Source organism: Grus americana, chromosome 5 (assembly GCF_028858705.1).
Source record: "Grus americana isolate bGruAme1 chromosome 5, bGruAme1.mat, whole genome shotgun sequence".
NCBI classification, from domain to species: Eukaryota; Metazoa; Chordata; class Aves; order Gruiformes; family Gruidae; genus Grus; species Grus americana.
This window is the reverse complement of record NC_072856.1, coordinates 51,489,226-51,511,196: the sequence shown is the minus strand read 5'-3', so window position 1 is coordinate 51,511,196 and position 21,971 is coordinate 51,489,226. Positions and strand designations below refer to the sequence as shown.

Below are 21,971 nucleotides of genomic sequence, written 5' to 3'. Positions count from 1 at the left end.
GGAAGGGAAACTTTTCCAAAGGAGATAGATAGCTGTTGAAGAAGAGGGTTTCTAGTTCCCTAAGAACTGGTAGCAGAATATGAAGCAAAACCATAGAAGCAGAGCCCCATCCACTTACTTGGTACATGAAAGCTAAAGAAGCCAGTTTCCTTTTGCAATTCTCAGCATGTGTGATCTCTCCAAGATCCCTTTTATTTACTTATTTATGCATATCGATGTGGAGGAAGATGATTAAAGTTCCCTGTTACGACCCACCTTTGACTCAATACATTATTGTATCACTTTCTACATCCTTCATTGCATGTGTTTAGACGGAACTTCTGAAATATCTTGCCCATGTTTCCCGAAGGAGTCAGTGGACTGCAGAAAATCTCTTCTGTCTCAGAAAGCCGAGGGACTGCACACAGTGTTTAGTGTTGCCTTGTTCTAAACCAACCTTACAAATGACCTTTCCCAGCTGGTAGACTTTTGCTGCTGGAAGTTATTTCTCAAGCAGTTTTATGTCTTGTCAGTTTGTCTGTATTTACACTGCAGCCCCATCTGTCTGCTTGCATTTGAGCCCTAAGAGTGCTTTGCTGCACGTTTTAATTTTTTTTCCTGGTGGGATGAGATAAGTCCATGAGGGGAGAGTTGCTGTTATTAGGACATTTTCAGAAGGATTAATTCTGGCTACTTTCTCATAGCCGTGCCCTTTCACTTCCCCACTGCTTTTACTCTGGTTTTGGGTGGCAGCCTTTGTTTATTGCTTAGAACCAGCAATGCCAGAAGAAGAGACACTAACATCCTGCAGTGCAAACCAGTTTTTAAGAAATAAACTCGTTTCATTAGTAGCAACTGTGAACCACAAGTGGAAACTGAGCATCTGGGTGAAAACTTAAGAGGATGAGCCATTGGGAAAAATCTGTGCCAGGAGTACAAAGGCTACCTATATCATCCCAGACTGTAGAGTGTCAACAGTGATGTCCATACTATTGGGATCACTGGTAGGGACCAGCTCTTTGAAAGATTCTCACCCGATTAAATAAGATCCAGTCATAGCAACTAACTATCTGTACATTGTTGAAGTCCTGGGATTGGTTTCAAATAAGTTTTGGAAACCAAATGAATTGCAAAACAAACAAACAAACAAAAACCAGAAAGGGGGTAAAATATTTTACAGTTGCTTAATAGAAAATGGGACATTATAGTATTTTTTTTGTTGCACAACAATTGTGCGTGTTCTTTGGCACATTTATTCATATAAACAAATACTTTTTGCAAAGAGGCCAATACAGTTATATGATTTATGCAAACATATTTAAAATTATTTATCCAGATGATACAAAACTTAGAGAGTGAAGAACTGACCCCTTAATCCCTGAGAATATTGGTTTCACTAGGATCAAGATTTCACTCTCATTTCTTAGTCTCTGATATGCTCCGGTAAAATTGTTAATTATTGTATCTGATCACCCTGTGCTAAACTGACTTACAATTTTCTAGCTCGTAGGCAGCTGTCACAGTAGTACAAAGAATTCACTATTTTTAAGCAAAACAAAGTCAAAAGATTTTTATGGCCTTTTGGATATTGCAGTAGCCTTTAAAGAGCTTAGTGATGATACAGTTGGAATTAAGGTACAAGTCTCAGATAATAGTTTGTGGCGCTTGATGCTTGCTGCTATTAGCATGTTTGTTGCCTCCCTTCTTAGTGAGTCTGTAAGCCACTTGTACGAATCACTGAGGTCCTGCAGTATGGTATTGGAGCATCTCTGTCTAAATGAATATGTAAATCCCATTCCTTAGAACCAACAAAATGACAGGAGGAGATCAAACTATTTAAAAGAATGTCAGCCACCTTCATTTTATTGTCACCTCCCTGGAAAGTAATGAAGAGAAATAAATATGAATTGCAGGAATAAACACAGGGGGAAGGTCAGGCTGTTTTTTTCCTCAGGAGCGTGGGCTGGTGTCCATCAGGCAAGACTGTTGAGTACTGGCTCATATCATCAGAAAACACCACGCTCCCACTGCAATCTGTACCAAATGGGATGGACTTAAACCTCTTATTTCTCATTCTCCGGTCATATCTTATTCCCTGCCGCTGCTTCATTTCCTTGTAGTATGCCCCCTTCCACACTTTATCTGCTAGCCACTGCTATCAGCAGCAGCAACAGCAGCAGCAGCTCCCTGTCCGTGCCAAGCCACATCCCTCTCCGAAGCAGATTTTGTAGTAGTAGTATTATACCTACCATAAAAGGAACATCTGCTGCACGCTATTTCTTCCTCCCCCAAGCCTCCTCTCTTGTTTCCTCCTACTCCCAATCTTTGTTCTTTCAACCTAAATATTCCTCCTATATATAATTTCCACCACTCATGTTTGCATGCTTTTGCTGAGCTGCTGCTTCTTAGCACTTAGAAACAGTTTTCTCTCTTGTGTATCCAGAGGTCAGCAGCAGGTTTTGGGTTCCTAGTAGCAGCTGTCGAGTGCTATTGTAGTCAGATAAGAGATATCACCTGTGCTCCCTTTGCATCCTTCTGAAAAGGATATAGATTACCTGAGACATATTTGCCATCATCTTATGAAATCCTAAAGGATTTTAAAGTGGCACTAGACACTCATGTTTAAACACCTAAGTGGCTCCCCACTTGTGGTCAGCCAGCTTCTTTTTCCAAAAGAAATGATGTCTTCCACATTATCATTTGTTATCAGATCTCATAACTTGGCCGTACCCAAAACGTTCACAAACACGCAACGGACGGTATCTTAGTAGTAGAAATTCTCATTGCTCACATGAAGTCATGGAAGCTTCATGGGAACTGCCAAAGCCAAAGGAACTATGCTGTTTATTATGCCAGCTCATGACATGTTGTAATGTGTGCATCTTCTTACGCCTACAGATTTCTTGCACATGTCTTAAGAGCAAAATCCTTGGAATAAGGATGGTTTTCTCAGTGCAGAGCTATACTTCAAGGTGTGAGTAGTAGAAAATTGTCACTCCCCAAAGGACTGTCCAATTATACTAGTCAATTTTCAGCTCACCTATTTGTCTCTGTCACTTGCTTAACCATTCTGTAATATTCTGTTTGGAGGTTATATTACCCATTTTGAACTCAATGACAGTGTTCACATTGCCTTGAATGGAAGGTGGTCTGCATTTCAACTGGATGTATAAATTACGTGTGACAAGAACCTTTTGACAGTCTTCCAAATTCTTCCATTCTTTCTGGAGTAGGTTATGATGTACCTTGTCAAGAGGGAAGTACCACGTTGCATCAGATTTGGCTAACCTTTTCAAATAAAATGTTGAAGTAGAGATCAAGTATTATATCCTTATGCTAACTAGTTAATGCAGATGTTACACAGATATATATTTTCATAAGTCTTGCATAAATTATTTATATTAATTATTATTAAGTTACTATTTATATTAAAAGAATGAGTGGTACTTCAGCACCTGTTCATATGTTGTGTATTCGATCCTGTACCTCTCTACATATATCATGTGTTTATCAGCAGGAATGTGGGGACTAAATTATTGATAAGTGGTAAAGACAGGCAAGAGGCAAATAAGTTATCCCAACTGAAGGCCAGAAAAACCATACTGCTGTGCCACAAAAGTCTGTACTCCACATATACCACAAGAAGATTGCTTTTGGTTATCTCCAGATTCTTTCAGTGCTTTCCACTGCACCCTTTCAGTCTCTCATGAAGGCAGGCTTCTTTCTTCAGCCTCTACCTACAGAATCATAAAAATTGTCCTCCTCTGCGCCGCCCCCCCCCCGCCTATTGGTGCCTACAAGTGTCACAGAAAGAAAACGTGCTGTGTATCTGTTTGGAGACAGGAGACATCTTTGATTAGTAGGAATCTCTTGTCTCTAGCTCCTGAGGTCTTTGAGGAATGGCCTGTCACTCATTATATGTGTACAGCATTTAGCACAGGGGGCTGCCCCACTGGAGGCCCGGGGAGGGTATTGCAATACAAATGTTGCTGTGCAGGTTTGTGGTAAAATGATGAACTGCACAGCCATGCGGCATCATTTATCACACAGCCTTCACTTCAACAAACAAAGCATGGAATATAATAATTTATAAAGATGTATATTACTTTTTCTTCCTTCCTTTTTTTCTTCTTTTGGGAGGAAATTTATACTACACCATGGTAAATTGTGACTAAGAGAGTTGGTACCATTAGAAAACAGGGCTGCAGAAAAAGTATTGTTTCAAGATACTAACATGCTTGAGAAAGCTTCACTAGAGGAGGCTGAAAAATACTTGATGATAATCTGCCCTCAGTCTGGGAAAAGTAAGATGATGCTGACAAAGTAACACTCAAAACTTAAGCATTTGTCTGTGGCATTAGGGTTTTTTCATTAATCAGCTTTCCAAGTGCGCTACAATTGATATCTGCATTTGGCATTTAGTCATTGCAGATAGTAAACTGTATTTAGTAATCTTGCCTATTCCCCATGCGTCTTCTTGACAGACAGACAGGAGCTGTACATCTGCCAGAAGCCAAAGAGGTCCTCTCACCCATGACAAAACCTATCATCAAAACCAGACCAACAACAATGAATCTCCAAAGCCAGTGGTCCTGTGATAGCAATGCACAGGAGAGCAGGAAAGGGTGGGAAAGGGAGCGGGAGGGCTTGATGGGAAAGAGTCTGCAGGGTGGACCAGGGATGGGGAAGGCACGTCTGAGACCGCTGGGAAGGCGCAGGGATAAACGAGGCAGTTTCCCACAGACCTGAATGTCCAAGTGGCTTTTGTCTCTCACTGCATCTGTCTCCCACAGGGAAAAGTCTGGCATCATCTCATCTCCTGGGTCACCAGGAAGGAGGGGGCTTGCCAGTGCATGTGTGACTGGGAGCTTCCAGGTCCTCCTCACACCCACCACTTTGCTGCTAAATGCAATATGCTTTGCCGTTACCTAGCTGTAATTTGTTAAATCGTTATAAAGAACTCTCACTATGAAGAAAAGCTTCTGCTGCAGAGTTGAAAGGCTTGTTCCAAATGTGAATATTCCACATGAAAGAATTTCTCTTGTTTCAAATCATTTGCATTTTCCTTACATGTTATTGATCTGATTGAACAGTTCCCAGATCAAAGGCACGCTGGTAAATGAGCAGCCAAGGTGGCAATATGCGAAGTGGACAGCTGTTAAGAGAGCAGCTTAAATAATTGCTCAAGGATTTATTGGGTAACATGATTAATGATTATGGAAATATGATGACATGATACCAAAGACTAGTGTGCAGTGATTGATGGGGAAGTTGGATAAGGCCAAGCTTAGGCGCCAGAGTATGGGAAACAGTAATACAGCTTGTAATTGTGGTGTACGTGGTGCTTAGTTGTTAGGAAATATTGGTATTCATTTTTGCCTTCCAACAGGAACTCAAACTGCAAAGTATGTTGTGTGTAGTATTTCTCTTGCAATGAAGTACGGAAAAAACATCCTGCTAGCAGCGCATTGTAATAGCGGGACTGATTCAAAGAGACACCCTCATCTTTTAAAAAAAAAATCTTTTAAATCCCCACAAAACTTACTGGAAGCTCATGCTGCTGTTTTAATTAACACCTGAGAGAACTATACGTAACACATTCAAGGAGAAGAAGATCTGTTTGTGGAATTGACAGTAGTTTGCATGCAGACAGCTTTTTTCCCATTTATTTTTTTACCCTTAAATCCCAGCAGCCAGCAGTAGCACAACATGGGAGATGGGAAAGCAGAGGACCAAATTGCAGGCTAGAGCTACTCCATGGGAAAATACTACAAACTCGTGGAGTTGATTCTCTGTCAAAAGCTGCATGAGATTCCTATTCACTTTGCACTGGTGGGTGACACAAACCCTCCTCCTCCTCCTCCTTCAGAAATTTTTGTTTAAGAGCTCATGAAAGAGAAGGCAATATTTGAAAAATTAATAAAAAGCTATTATAAAATGCGAAACATTAGCAGACAGTTTTAGAGGTGAAATTAGGCAGTGAAATCCTCAGTGTGAAACCCCAGTCCAGGAAAATGGAGTGCAAAATTGTTACTGACTTCAGCATGGGCAGGATTCCATGCTGGCTTTGGGAGGTTTTTTGGGGGTTTTTTTTGGTGTTTTTTTTTTTTTGGGGGGGGGTGGTGTGTTGTGTTTGTTTTTGTTTTTGTTTTTGTTTTTGTTTTTTTTTAAATTCTGTTTCCTATATTGAATATACTTGAATATAAATAGGATCCTACACTAGATTTGAGACACACAATTTCTGTGTGCCAGAGGCTTGGCTGCTGCAAGTGAGGGGACCTCATCAAAAGTTTCAGCTGGGTTGCAGTAGATGACAGCTGTTAGGCCCAGAACTCTAGATCCTGCCATTAGATGGCTGTGGTGTGACAACAATTGTCATAGCTTTAAAAACAGAGTGATGTGGGTAGAGCTATTTAAATGAAAACAACATTGCTCATGCTAGGCAAAGCAGACAGCTCTGGAAAGAAATATCTATATTTGAAACCTTGGAAATGTTGTTAATCTCTTCAGGGATGTGAGACAACAACAGAGATGGTGTAGGATTTGAGAGAGATACCGGGAAGCCTAGTATTTTAAAGCCATAATCTAGTTTGCAAGCCTCGAATACTGCAAGAGTGAGTATTAGTGACATTACAGTTTTGGTGAAGAGTTTTCACAACGGAAGGCAAGAGGTGGAGTTGGAACATCCGTCGCCATTTAGGGACAGATTCATTTGTAGCCTTAGGTGACTTCCTTGGCGTTATTCAGGGCGCAGGACTATGTGATGGGTCAACATCCCAATGTTTAGTTATGGTCATGCTCAAACACCCTGAAATATTGTCTCTCTGATCCATTGCAAATACCATCTACCCCATCACACTTCACCCCCGGGAAGCCCACACCTCATTTTATAGCACACACAGGCTTCCCCATCAGAGAAAACTGGGATCTCTCTGCAGCCCTTTCCCACCAGCTGGACATGCCAACTCTGCCCGGCCCTTCTGAGAGCTGTTTTGAGGCAGTTGCAAATAAAGGTTTGCTATAGGGTTCACATACCATTTCAGTCATTTCAGTATGTTCAAAGCGTAGCCTGTAAGTACTATGTGGCAAGGACTGTGTCTGCCCAAGTGTTTCTGCATGCTGCAGTCATGGCGTTAGAACCAGTGAACTATAATTTATAACCTTGTGCACATCTGAAAAAAAAATCTGTTATGTGTTTTTATCTTGTTCCAGAGATTTGTTCTTATAGAGTTTCTCATGAATATCAGACTGCTGGCACTGGTTTTTTATCTAATTATATTTATAACCAGCATCAAATCTGGGCTAGCTCCACCTGGCTTCTGCAATGCACCGTGACAAATTCTGTGGTACATTGGGATTTCTGCAGTGGCATTCTTTTAAAGCAAAAAAAAAAGGGGGGGGGGGGAATTTTGTTATTGATTTAAATGTGATCAGGACACTCTTGTTTATCTACTTTGCTGTAGAATTTATTTTGAAATACTTTGTTGACTGTTCTCCTGATCATTTCATTTCTCATTATTTTTTTGACTGCAGGTTGTGCAAACCTGCACTGTAGAAGTTTGGAAGGCATGTTAATACCAATGAAACTGTGTATGGGCCAGCTGAGGTTTTGTGCACCAAGCTGGGGTGGAAATGCTTATGATCTTGTTTCAAGAAGGTCTGACTGGCAGGTGCTCTGTCCTTTCCTGCCCTCTGCCAAGACCGTAGCTCATTTCTGGCCAGCCCAGCTTTCACATCCCCTGGCAACCCTACTGGTGTTCCGGGTTCCTGGGACCCCCCGACATACCCCGCACAGGCAGTCCTGCTTCCAGATCCCCCTCAACACCTGGAGAAGTGGGGAGATGGCTCCACTCTTGCCTGGCCCCCGAACTGCTCCCACTAGTACCTGACTGCTTGGTGACTGGGCAGCCAAAGCCACTTTTCAGCCTGCCCATCTTCCTGGCTGTGGTTCTCACACGAGGAGTCCTTTACACCTTTAATGGGAAATTTTGTAGTTCCACTCCATTTTGTATTTCTACTTGAGAATTTAATTTTTTCATTTAGTTATCTGAAAGTAGTTATTTAGCTGCAGGACAGGAATTCAGGTAAGAATGAGTGATCAAACCTTTCATCTGTGACTCTAGCTTTAAGCTCAGGTTAAACTGCTCTTGCTGTGTCTGGTTATTGCAATCAAATTATTAGTAAAAAAATTAACTAGGCTAATTTGAATCAGTGTAAATGACTGATTAATACTGTAGGCATCATAAGAACCCGTAGCTCAAGCAAAAAATATTTTTTTTTTCCATGAAGTACACTGGAAAGTTATATGGATTATTAATGAAATAGGGAGCATTTGGCACCTTGTGGAAGGCAGTGAGGTTGGTAATGAAGCTCCTTTCACAGAACATGAGAGTGATGCGCATCGCAGGAATCCCTAAGTCATTCTCAGATTGTGGGTGCTTGTTGGCATAATGAATCTGATGATAGTTTCAAACCGATTTCTGACAGAAAGGTGTGCAAATTATAAAACATCGCTGCTACAGTTTGTACACTTGTTGTAAGCTGTATCAAAGGGCTGAGGACTGAAAAAGTAAATGGGTGTGAAGACAAAGGCTCAGATCCAGAGAGGAACTAGAGTTGCCGGCATGATGGGTTCAGCTCTGCGTCAGAATTGTGTCCAGTTCTGGGCTCTCCTGTACAAGACAGACATGGACTTACCAGAGTGAGTCCAGCCAAGAGCCATGAAGATGACTAAGGGGTTGGAGCACCTTTCGTATGAGGAGAGGCTGGGACAGCTGGGACTGTTAAGCCTGGAGAAGAGAAGGCTCACTGGGAATCTTGCCAATGCGTATAAATACCTGATGGGAAGGAATGAAGGTGAGGGAGCCAGACTCTTCTCAGTAGTGCCCAGTGATAGGACAAGAGACAATGGGCACAAGTGAAACCACATGAAATTCAAACTGAACTCAGGAAGACTTTTTTTTTTTTTTACTGTGAGGATGGTCAAACAATGGCAGAGGTTGCCCAGAGAGGTTATGAGTCTCGATCTATGGAGGTATTCAAAACCCAAATGGACACAGTCCTGGACAACTGGCTCCAAGTGATCCTGCTTGAGCAGAGGGGTTGGACTAGATGATCTCAAGAGGTCCCTTCAAATTTCAACCATTCTGTTAATCCATGATTCAGAACTCGTATTCAGCTGCTGCTTACATTGAGCTGGTACACGCTCTGTCTTTCCGTGTATGTCTGCATCTGACAACTTGAGAGTCCCTTTGCTTCCTGGTCTCCATGCAGTGTTGCCAGTGGAGTGCTGGGAACCCAAAGCACCTTGCTCCGCCCTGTGCACGGCATTTCAAAGGTACCTGATATCCACTTCTGCCTGTGCACAGAAGTGCTTCAGTACAGAGAAGCTTCAGAAGCCAGATACATAGGATGACAAACACAGTGTCACACTCAGGTTTCAGAAACAGGGATTCCTTTGTTAGTCTGTCCTGGTTAAACCTGGTAAGTGGCCTGAGAACCAGCTATAGGGATCAACTACGTGGGCCCAACAGCAGCTGCTGCTGTTTTCTCTAAGATGTAGCTGGAGAAAGAGTAAGCAGTGGCATGTTATCTTTGCAGTAGCTTAGTTGTTGTCTCTGTTAGAGAATCCACAAAAATGCAAGTTAAATTATCTCCTCAGCCTGAGATATTCAAACCCAAACCTTTCACTGCCCCTAAGTACCAGCTACAAAACTAGTTTATTGCAAAGTAGAAGCATTCTTCATTTTTTCTGTTGAAATTACTCAACTGTATTTAAAATAATTCATACTTTATTGCACCAGGCTTGGAGCATGACAAGCTGGCCTAAAATCTGAAACTTTTCCTTGGGTGTACAGTCCTTATCTAAGCCCAGTTTGTCTTGTAAAGCATCTACCTCAAAGTAGCCTACAGCCATGTTACTGGGGTATTCCTGTGGTTGGCAGGAGCTGTGAGTACAAATCCTAACTAGAAAGACATAATTAAGACCTTGCAGAGCCAGGAATTAAACCACGCGGCTCTGCTAAGCATTCCCTATTGTGGTGACTGCGCACGCTGCATGCTAGGTGTGAACGTTGCTGCAGATGTTGAATCTGCAGCTGTGTGGACTCCATTTTGGAAGGTGCACATTTAAAAGATCGGAGTTGCAACAGTAAATGACAAATGCCTAAGCATCCTTCTGGATCTTGGCTTTGGTGGCTTAATCTCCAGTATGTTTCCCCAGATCAGAGCTGAGGTACTTCATCAGAGGTGCCCGTGGGAGGAGGTAGCATCGCAGTGCAGTATTGCTGTATTTGCTTTTTGAATAGGCTGTAGTCATTAGTGTTGTGACATCCCTGAAAATTCACTCAAAGAAGACATTTGAAGGAGAACCTCTTTTTTCCAGCCCACACAAACACACACAGCAAAGTGTTTTGATGATGCTTTCAGATAAACAGCCACAGCAAAGCCTCAGTTTCATTTTATCTCCATAGATAGCTTCAGGAAAAAAAATCACTACTTCTGCCTGCAGCCCAAACAACTCACTTTGCTGCCAAGTGCCATCTCAAAAAGAGGAACAATATAAACTAATTTCATACCTATTCAGTTCAATAATAGGTATTGTTCTAACTATACCTCCAGTGATAAGAGACAGAACAGCTTATTTGCCATTGCTAAGCAACTGTTAAAACAGTGTGCAGAATTCAGCCAGCTCTAATGGGCTGATAGGAATCAGTGTCTGAAGTTCTTGTTTGTATTCCGAAGTCAACAATAATTGTCCTTCTCTATTAACATTCGTTTAAGATAGTTTATGGCTGCACCAGATTCAATTGGGATTCTGTCTTAATGGTGTTCTGAATGGTCTGCTCTCCCTTAGAAAGAAATATTTAACCATAATGCATTAAACTGCTTTAATCCACTTGTTTCGTTTTGATGTAATGATTAAGTGTCATAGGAGCTAACACAGGAAAAAGAAGGCAACGTGAAACACTCTGCAGAAATAAAAGCTGATGGTATGAGTGGTACCAAGTTTCAGGCAGAGAGTTGGAGGTATTTAGGTAGGGTTCCATAAATCACAAGATGGCATTTGTGTCTGAGATGCAGAGACATCTGCAAAACCCCTACACGTTTGGAAAAACGGAATCTAGGCAAGACAGATGTAAAAGCCTAAGTGCATTAAACCATAGGGGGTTTTTTTCAACCTTAATTTATTAGTTCAGAATTTAGTCATTTGTGAGCATGATTTAGGAGAAGGGACTTTCTGGCTCTGATCGTGCCTTACTGAGATAAGGAACGGGCAAATGAATAAATGCAAGGAAGAAATGTTGCACAAGAGCATCCTGCATTCATAAGCATTTCTTTGTAGCTGCAGAATGATTTCTGTGACCTAAAAGCAGAATGCGTTATCATGAGAGGATGATATCTCTTCAGACGCTCTGTTCCTTATCTGTGAGTAAGTAAAGACACATAAGTAACGATGCATAAGCAGAGGGACTGAAGGCTGGAGCTGGAATTCTGTGCTTGTACCCAACGCCACTCCATGGCTTTTACGGGTGCATAAACATATGATTAACGCTTATGGATGTGAGCAATCCCATCACATTCAGTAGAACCACTACCGTTCCCTGTTAAGTAAACGCTTAAATGAGAAAATCAACACTTCGTCAGATGGACCCCATGCAGGTGAAACACCATTGCCTTGCTTTGCCCACTGTGCCTCACACCATGACTTGCAAGACCCAGGTCTTAATGTAACAACAGAAGAGTAAGTGCTTTGAAATAAGGACTTCAGCCAGTGCCTGAGTCAGAAGGCTGGCTTGTCACACAATGATATGAGAACGTGGGGGTAAAAAGTTGAGACCGTCCCTCTGTGAAGCTTACGGCAATGTCTGAGTCACCACAGGACATGAGAAAGCTGCAGGCAACGGCATGCAAAGTAGGCTAGGTCTGACTTCTCCCCTTATGTAATGCCTATGTTTGCATCTTCTCTGCTCCGTATATAAACCCAGAAAACATCAAAAAGCTGTTACTGAAAGCAGTGTTCTCATTTATTCATTTGTATGAGCCAAACATGACTTAAAAAATTAGATATTTTCCATGCAAGCTTTAGTACAGGACCAGGCACTTTCCTTGCTGGTACTGCTAAAACCATTTACTGCTGGACTCATTAAAAGGATGTTTGCACCCCCTAGTGTATAAGAATTTGCAAGAAACCAGGTTCTTATAACAGCCTTAGCTGAATGAGGATGTTTAATATTAAACCATAATAAAATCTCCCTGTTGCAATCTTAACTTCCAGAGAAAGGATTGTAAACTCGAAGATCATCCTAGGTGTAATCCCTCATGTCCCTGTACTCAGTTGTAGGATCTGAAAACAGGTTCTACTGAGCTGGATTTTTATCCCACTGGAAGATATCAGGGATTTACAGTAAAAAAAAATGAGACTGTACTGAAAACAGGCAATTCAAATTCAGACCTTCCTGAAACTCAGGGATGTCAGATCTGGCTTCAGCCCATTAGTGTGATAGTTTGTAGCTGTGTTTCACTGAAGGACAGGAATCTTTGGATCTGGACTTTACTCCAGTTAACAGAAACTGTGAAAATGAGAGTCATGTGCTTAACTATCCTCTGAGAACTACTGCCCAGATTGTCACAGGCAAGTAGACTCCTAACTTCTGACAGTGGCCTGCATCCCACTGTTTGGAGTTAAGTCTTAAAACACCTTTGAAAAACTTCTCCTTACAGCTGTGGATCACCTTCTTATTCTTCATAGGTGACTTCACTTATGCCAAGTTCTGCTCATCATATTAAACGAGATAGAACCAGTCACTGGGATGAACCAATCGAGCCTGCCTTGTTTGGACCCAAAGTGACAGGTCAGGTCCCTGTGTCTAGCGTAAGTCTGGAACCTGAGCAAAACCCAGGTGCTCCTGGAACCAAACCAAACCCAAGTGCTGGCTCCTGGCTGTGAGCGCGGGAAGGGAATGGCTTATGGGCGCGCTGTCTGGTGAGTCCCGCACTCATTTTTGAGGGTTGGAATGTGTGACCCAGACCTTTACAGCACCGTCTGGTATATGCTGTTTGGCTGAATGTCACCAGTGTGGTCATGGGCAGGCTCTGACCTGACCAAATTACATATACATGTTTTCAAGAATTCCCCTGCCTACCCCTCCGCTAAAAACAGGATTTAACCATTTCCCCTGAGGTGTCTGAAACCCAATCACTGCAGCCTTGGCAAGTGCCTGACAACCAGAAAAATGATATTGCCAAGGGAAAAAAGTGGTCTGTTTTCATTATCCAAGCAGAATTAAATGAAAAAAGCAAACAAACTGCATAAATGATGAAAATTAAATTAGATTTTCTTTACTTTCATTATCTAAGTAGTTTCTTATAATAAATGTATTCTAAAATATGACTTTCAGCCAATAGTATTTACTATATTAAAAACAGACTGATTTTATTTACTGCACAATGCTTAATAGCTCCTCCAAGCCACTTTATTCTGTAATTTTAAATGAATTATTTGGGCTTTTTTCAAAACAAGAAACTTGGCTTTTTGACAGAATAGTCCTTAACAACTCACACTGAAGATACTGCCAGGAGCTGTGATGATGACTTTTGTCAGGTACTCTTTTTTTCCAGAAAAATGTAGTGGTGATATTAATGCAGAGTTCTATTTGCCATTTGTGTAAATAAATAATGCAATATATGAAATGCATCAGCGTATCACTGCTAAGGGTCCCCAAAGACTTAGATTTCAGGGTTCAGTAGTACCACTGTGATATAAAACAGATGAACAGTATAATGAGAATACGTTTTTAAAAAGTACGTTAACAATAAGAAAATTATACTGGCATGTGCAGGTGCCAATTTTAAAAGCAACTTTCTAGCCATATTTGGAAAATTCAATCTATCTACTTGAGAAGCTGGACTAGTTATCTGCAAACTTATTTTTTAAAAATTAAAAAGCCAGATCTTTCCATATCAATTCATTTCTGGTCTAGAGCCTTTCTTTTTCACTATCATAACTAGATAACACTAAACCTGTGATTTCTGTTAGACAAAATTCCAGCTGGAAAACTACTGAAGTTTACAAACTCTTCATTGTAATTAAGAAAGTGCTGGGACCGTGTTTCTGATTTCTAAGAACAGAGAGAAAAATTCTACCTCTTTCCTTCTGCAGATTTCACGTTGGCTTAACTCCTGACCACTGAGGTTGGTCTGTGATGGTACTGCTTAGCCTTGGTCTCTAAATTTCTCAGTGGCTCGTGAATATAGGACTGGGGTTCCTGGTCACAGGGTGCAGAAATATTGACTATCAGGTTGAGGTTCAGATGCAGCTCGACTTGGTGATGATGAAGTCATCTGTTTGAAGTGAGTTGGTGGAGTTTTAATTTACAGTAGATATTGCTATTGACAGTAAGCAAGGAGGAGCAGGACACTGCTTGAAGTTTCAACAAACGGCCCAAGTGAACACTGGAGTTATTTTCCCAAGCAAAATCGAGCATTTGCGAATATGGTGCTATTGGTACAGAGCTGTGTTCGGTTCGCGTGGCAAGGTTTTGTTAGCGGGGGGGGGGGGGGGCTACAGGGGTGGCTTCTGTGAGAAGCTGCTAGAAGCTCCCCCTGTGTCTGATAGAGCCAATGCCAGCCGGCTCCAAGACGGGCCCGCCGCTGGCCAAGGCCAAGCCAATCAGCGCCTCTGTGATAACATATTTAAAAAGGAAAACAAAACAGTTGGGGGGGGGGGCTTTTGCAACCGGAGGGAGGAGTGAGAAGATGTAAGAAACTCTGCAGACACCGAGGTCAGTGCAGAAGGAGGGGGAGGAGGAGCTCCAGGCGCCGGAGCAGAGATCCCCCTGCAGCCCGTGGCGAAGACCATGGTGAAGCAGGCTGTCCCCCTGCAGCCCATGGAGGAAGGATGAGGGGGTGTAGAGATTCCACCTGCAGCCCATGGAGGACCCCATGCCGGAGCAGGTGGAGGCACCTGAAGAAGGCTGTGGCCCGTGGGAAGCCCACGCTGGAGCAAGTTCCTGGCCGGACTGGTGGACCTATGGAGAGGGGAGCCCATGCCAAGGCAGGTTTGCTGGCAGGACTTGTGACCCCGTGGGGGACCCACGCTGGAGCAGTTTGCTCCTGAAGGTCTGCACCACATGGAAGAGACCACGCTGGAGCAGTTCGTGAAGGACTGTAGCCCGTGGGAGAGACTCCATGTTGGAGCAGGGGAATGTTGAGAGGAGTCCTCCCCCTGAGGATGAAGAAGCGGCAGAAACGACGTGTGATGAACTGACCGTAACCCCCATTCCCCGTCCCCCTGTGCCACTGAGGGGGGCAGAGTTTGAAGCTGGGAGTGAAGTTGAGCCCGGGAAGATGGGAGGGGTGGGGGGAGGTGTTTTAAGAGTTGATTTTATTTCTCATTCCTCTACTCTGTTTTGCTTGGTAATAAATTAGATGAATTCCCTCTCTAAGTTCAGTCTGTTTTGCTCGTGACAACAATTAGTGAGTGATCTCTCCCTGTCCTTGTCTTGACCCAAGTTTTTCATTATACTTCTCCTCCCCCTCCCGCTGGGGGAGGGGTGAGCGAGCGGCCGCGTGGTGCTCTGCTGCCGGCTGGGCCTAAACCACGACAAGAGCCTCTTACTGGGACACAGAGTTTCAACTAGAATAGCCTCAGGACTCTAAATTAACCACCTAAAAGCAGTGCAGAGAGGAAACAGGAAGAATTTTTATTACACTATAAAAAGAAGTCTTGTGTAAGCAAGCAAAATCTGCTCATCACACCCGTCATTTTTCACAGGAGGATGTCAACATAAAATGTAGGTAGAGAAGAGTGATGCACTGCTTTCCGGGGGATTCAGCTGAAATCAAATGAAGGAGTGGAAGATATGATAACCTCCCCCCCCGCTCCAAAACAGCAAAAATAACTCAGGTATTTGGAGATATGATATGGCTCGTGATGAAATATACTGGCTACATTGAAATTCCATATAAACTGAAATGGGCCTTTGCTCTTGGGGCTCTCAAAGAGATTGTCATACTTTCCTGGTCTTCCAGTAATGCCCAATGATGTTTCCATAGGAATGGCAGAGTGAGTTGCTTCTACTCCTTATAATATTGCACTGTGCAAAATAAAAATTATAGATGAGACAGGTCCCTGCATTGATTTTACTGCCAGGATTGCCTGAAATCGTATTCAAGGTTTTAATTGTTTCTTTCCTTTTTAAGGTAAACCAGTCCTGCTCCGTTGTTGGTGAGGTGCTGTATTTCATTTAATAACCTGTTCTCATCCCTTTTGAATATCTAATATGGTATATGAATATTTGGGTGCTTATTCACAGGGAGACTTTTTTTTCCTGCTTGAAGAAGGCTGAAGCATTCGAGCCTTTGCAAAGATGCTAATACTCAGTCAGATTTCCCAGCAGCCTCATGCAGCTATTATTCCAAGAGGCATCACCTTAAACTCTTGGAGAGAAAGCATTACGGTTAATGCAGTTTGGCAAGTCAGTGTAATATTCACTGCATTACCTTGACATGGTTTAATGGCATGAGCAGCATGCACTCTGTGTCAGAGAAAATTACCCGTTGACCCTCGCTCTAGCTTGATGCCTGTTCTTGACTGGGTAGCTATGAAATGGTGTGGAAAATCTTATATGAACTCCACTCCTCCCCCTGCCTCTGTCCGATAGGGAACTCATTTCCTATCAGCTTGCCTATTAAAAAAAGAAACTTGCTTTGGTGTTTTCATTTGCAACAGTATTATTTCATACACACAATGGAGCTGCCCAGCGAGCCTTCCTTCTGGCCTGCCCTCCTAATGAAAAGATAAACCAATAATGGAAGTGAATACAGAAAGATGTAAAGAGAGGGAAATGCAAAGGGACTTTTTTTATTATGATGGGAAACAAAGACTGTGGCAGTCCCTTTGCAGGAAGCAGTCTTGGTCCACTCTTGAGAAATTCCTTCTTCGCTCAGGAAACAGGCTGGAGTAGTGAACACACAGGTGATCTTTATAGCTGTGTAAATGTGAGAGAACTAAATTTTACCCCTCTGCATGAATAAATAGATTAATTGTGAGTGACAGCTGGAAAATTAATTTCATGTTTTTGAAAGACACTGGATGATGTCAAAAATCCTCTGTTGATTCACAGCAGAAGCATGTCCTCTTCCAAGGACCTCACCCATGACCAGGGACCAAATCAGTAAGCAATGTTGTAAATGTGCAAGGCAAATCAATTTATTCCTTGACTCACCTGCTCAGACTGCCAGGAAGCTTCCCAGTCAGTCCCAGCCCCACTGATGGCTCCTGAAGTGCACACAGCTTCAGAGATGTGACCACCCAACTTACCACTTAAGAGCTGGTTCTTCCCTTACTTTAGTGGGAATTTAGGCAACTGGTTGGGGCGGACCTTTGGAGCCTCGTGCTGACTCTGCAAACTCATCTCTTTGGACTTTGTCTCCTTCTCCTTGCCAGGAGATTTCTTGTTCAGATACTTGCATCATGGGTCCTGCAGGAACCTTCTGCTTTGGCACCTCACTTGCCCAGCACAGGAGATCTTTCTCTGGGAAAGAGGCAGCTGGATGCAATGAAATGGGGGAATACGCTATCAGGCACAGCTGCCCCCACCCACAGCCTTGTGTCACGGGTCCGAACCTGTGCCATGACCTGGTGAGCTCAGGAGCAGGACCAGTTCATGGTCCAAGGCATGAGTATGTCTACCACGTGGCTAGATGTGACTGGACTTAGTCCCAAAGCTTCTAAGAGCTTGAAAGCCGTAAGCTGGAGCCTCCAACACAATAAAGGCTAGAATGCCACTCACGCACAGGGATGCTATTTTTGCAGTATGTTATACTCATTAGGCATGAGTGTCAGTGCCTGAAAAAGGTGGAAAACAGTAAAGAGGCAGGTCCTCAGTACCCCCCTTTGATGTCTCAGGTAACATGAAAGGCAGCCTATGCTACTGTTCTGGTACAGTGACATTAAAAAAAAAAATCAAAAAAGGGAGAGAAATCATCAACCTCAGAGGAGATCCCTGCAATTTGGCAGTGCTCCCGATCCACAAAGCTACTTTTCTGGTTTCTCCCATTAGCCCAACTGCAATGCGTGCAGAACCAGATGACTTATCAGCCCAGAATATTAACTTTCATAGCATTTATGTTTTGGGGCCCTTAAAATGAAGAGCACTAACAGAAAAATCTTTTCAATCCTTTCATATGAAATCCCACCATTCTGAACTGACGAAAATAAATGCAGTGAACTTTCAGTGATATTGCACCATATAAAAAGGTTATTAAAAATGTATTTGAAGGACTAGCTTTGTCAATACTAATGCACTGAAGAAGCGGAGGGTTTCCCAGCTCGGGCACTGATGTACAGACTTAGTGAGGGAGTGATTATGGCAATAATAGATTTTGGTAGCTTTCGCTAGACAAGCACTTTTAGACTTCATATGCAAAGAATCACCCTCTGTTATAAAAAGATGGGATACTCAGTAATACTGAGATGAAATAAGAGTATGTGTTTAAAGGAATATTGCCAAGTAGATATTGGTTCGCTCTGAAGATGTGTTTGAAAGATAGGGGGAGGAGAGATAAAATAGACCAGTGTAGAAGAATAGAAGAGTACTGGTAGGAATGCAAATGATTTATTGGTTTATTTGTTGATCCTTATTTCCATAGTAATCTGAGGGGTTTTTAGAGATGATCTGTACATTCCCTGAAGTGATGTGAACATAGCAACAAAGTGCCAGCGCATGAAAATTTTAAAGCACAATTAGCTCCACTTTGAGAAATGAGTCCATTCTCTAATCTTGAATTCAGAAACCTCTGACCTTGCCACTCATTTTTGGACTAAATAACTGCTTGATCAAGAATCAATATTCCTACCTTGGGGGTTTGGCGCATGTCTTCCAGGACCAAATGAAAACCAGTCAATCTTGTTCTATTGCTGTAAATGAGCCTCGAATAAAGAGAGAGCAAGGAAAGAAAAAGCCAAGCTTTCAAATCCTTTCAGTCATTTAAGATGATGATAAGAGAGGTAAGAATTCATTTTTAATTATCATTGTGGATTTTTTGGATAATCCTCCCTTTGAAGAATGCAGAAAATACTTTACTCCTCCCATTGATATGTGCTGCCACTTTCAGTTTTGTTCTCCTCAAGTATCAGAGCTGATGTGTTTCTTTTGGTGTGTGAGGGAAGGTGAGCATCTTTCACTCCAGCAGTCAGCCCTGTTGAAATGAGAAGGTAAGCGCCAACCGCCTGAGCTGTGCTGCCAGCTCTCACACAGGTTTTGTACGAGCCCGTCTTTGTGAGTCTCAGCTCCTAAGGAAAGTATCAGCTGCATTCTGTATCCCTGCTTTCACTGCAGAACTGTCTGCTTTTCCCAGGTTAATTTAATCAGTGGATGTGCCCATTAGTTCTTGAGGACTGCCTTTCTTAAGGGTGTAAGGGTTTTAAATACTAAAGCCAGTACGAATATTCTTGTTTGTAGAGGGTCCCATTGTCCTACAGCTGGAACCTGGGGCAGCTCTTACCCTAGGGGTGACAGATCCATCCCCATCAAGACTTTAAAAACCTTCATTTTTTGGTTGTTATGCCTTAGCAGTGATGTGGGGTAGCAGAAGAACACAACAGAGAGGCTTAAGAGGACAATATGGTAACATGTAACAAATTTCCATAAAGGGGTTTTTTGTTGGGCATTTTGGTTTTTTTTGGGGGGGAGGGTGTGTGTTGTTTTTAATAATGCTTAAAATATGTTCTGGACTTCTGCATGACAGCCTCCAGTGGGGAGGGCACTGACTTTCCAAAGTTCACAGATGGGCATGTGGTAACTCAGGCTGGGCCTGAAAAGGGGCACACAGGAGAAAATTGCAAGGTCTTTTACAAGGTAATAGGATTTTTTCTGTTTTCCAAGCTATAACAACTAATCATGTCAATACTATCTTGATAATGAATAATCTGTATGCCTTTTCTTTTCTTTTGTGTTCTCTCAAACTTCCATTGCATTACACACGTGCGCATAAACACACACATGCACACACATGTCTATTATAAAATTTTCTCCTAGATCTCTGCTATCTAGAAAAGCATTACCGCTGCCACTGGCAGTCATCATCATTCTGAAGATTGAAAAGCCTGCAACCTGGCTTATTAGCAAGTATAATATCGCAGAGGAGACATGTCCCTAGCAAGAAACAAAGCAAATAATATCTGATTAATAGATAGATCTGTAATTTTAACAAGTATATCATTGCCATGATGACTAGAAATACAACTTAGAGTTTCTTTTCATTTCCAGAGTTAATACAAAATTGAGAGGACGCTCTTAGTGGATTTAAACACTTACCTTCACTGAATATTTTTACAATAATTTGAATTCATGCCCATGTAATGAATAGCATTCAGTGGAGAAAATGGACCTGCCCCCTGTTGCTTTGTTGACTGTATCTACAATCTAGCTGCCCCATGGAGCTTTTTCCAAGAGTCAGCAATAATTGTTCAGAGTTTTATTTCAAATTTTACTGCTGTCATTTATTACAAACTATCGGAGGGGTTAATATGAGAAAATCCTTTGATAGGAAAACTCCTTGGGCAGAAATCACATATTTATACATGTAGCACCCAGAGTACTGCAGACCCTGATCCTGCTGTGGACTTTGGGGTTTATTTCCATTGCATAGTGTTCTTCATCAGACTTCTCCAAGACAAGCCAGATTTATGAGCTATCCCATTGCATCCCTTTCCCACCTGCTGATCCAAGTCTGAATTCTATAGAAAGAGATATTACTACAGAATCAAGACAGGGCCCTGAATATTGCTTTCGGAAAGGCATGCATCTGGAATTTAAATAATTTTATCTGCATGCAGTTTAAAAAAAAGTTCAGTCCAGCCATAAGCGACCAAAGCTCTTTGCAAGGCATCTTTAAGGCATCTGTGCTACCAACACTGGATGCGGGACACTTAAATGAGTCCTGCAGCATTGCTACCTTCCAACTTTTGGCTATTAGCTGAAGATTCCACCTCCTAGCTCTGAAGCCCATAACCTCTGTGAAAGTGGCTTGCAGGTACCAGGTGAGAGAAGAAGCTAGGAATCTTCTCTGAGGTTAATGGTTAGCGCTGCCCAGGGAGGTCAGGCTGCAAGGGATGCTTACACAGCCCGGGGCAATACCTCTGTCCTTCAGCAGCGTTTCTCAAACTTCCCAAGACGACCTAGCCTTTTCAGACAAAAACATCCTGCACCATATTATACTGATTTGTGGTGACAATTTTTGCTCCTAATTTGTAAAAATCAGGCTGTATTTCAAACATGCATCTGATTTCTCCTCTTGTGTTTTTGGGGTTTCTTGGGAGTTCTTTTTGGCTTGACTGGATGCGTGCATTTCCCATCTGTTTTATTTCTTGGTTTGCGAACGTCCCAGGGACCCTTCTGCGGCCCGGACGCTCCCCCCGCAGCGGCGGCGCTAAGCGCAGTGAGCGATCGCCCGGTGCTGGCGGGCGAGGCAGGGCAGCCGCCAGCTTTCCGCCGGCCGAGGAGCGGCTGCCGGCGGGCCGCGGGCTCCTCCCGGCGGCGGCCGCGACGCCGCTTTGCAGGGCTAGCCCTGTCCCGCCGGGGCTGGCGGCCCGGCCGGGCGGGGTGAGGGCGCTGTGCCCGGCGGCGCGGGGGCTGCGGGGCGCCCGGCGGGGGGCGGTGGGGGAGGCCGGTGACGGGCCGTTAGCGACAGTCGGAGAGGCTTTTGAGCGGCGGCTCCATAGCTCAGTGGTTAGAGCACTGGTCTTGTAAACCAGGGGTCGCGAGTTCGATCCTCGCTGGGGCCTCGGTGTGCTTTTAGCTGACAGCATCCCTTGAGCAAGGTGTCTCATTTTGCGGGTGGCGGACTAGAGCGTGTGTCCGGGCTCTGCTGGCTTGTTATTAAGGGGAACGCTTCGGAAACACACGCTTTTGGTAAAATCTGAGTGTTAACGATAACATCGGTCGCCAGATTAACTCACGGCTGTGCTTTGTGCTGGCAGGGGAGTA

At 43.1% G+C, this 21,971-nt stretch overlaps 1 non-coding gene across 1 annotated transcript; it reads left to right on the top strand.

The window, feature by feature from the left end:
• Window positions 1-21,696: 21,696 nt before the first annotated feature.
• Window positions 21,697-21,769, top strand: TRNAT-UGU (transfer RNA threonine (anticodon UGU)). The gene has a single exon. It is a non-coding gene; the product is annotated as a tRNA-Thr (tRNA).
• The last annotated feature ends 202 nt before the right edge of the window (window positions 21,770-21,971 follow it).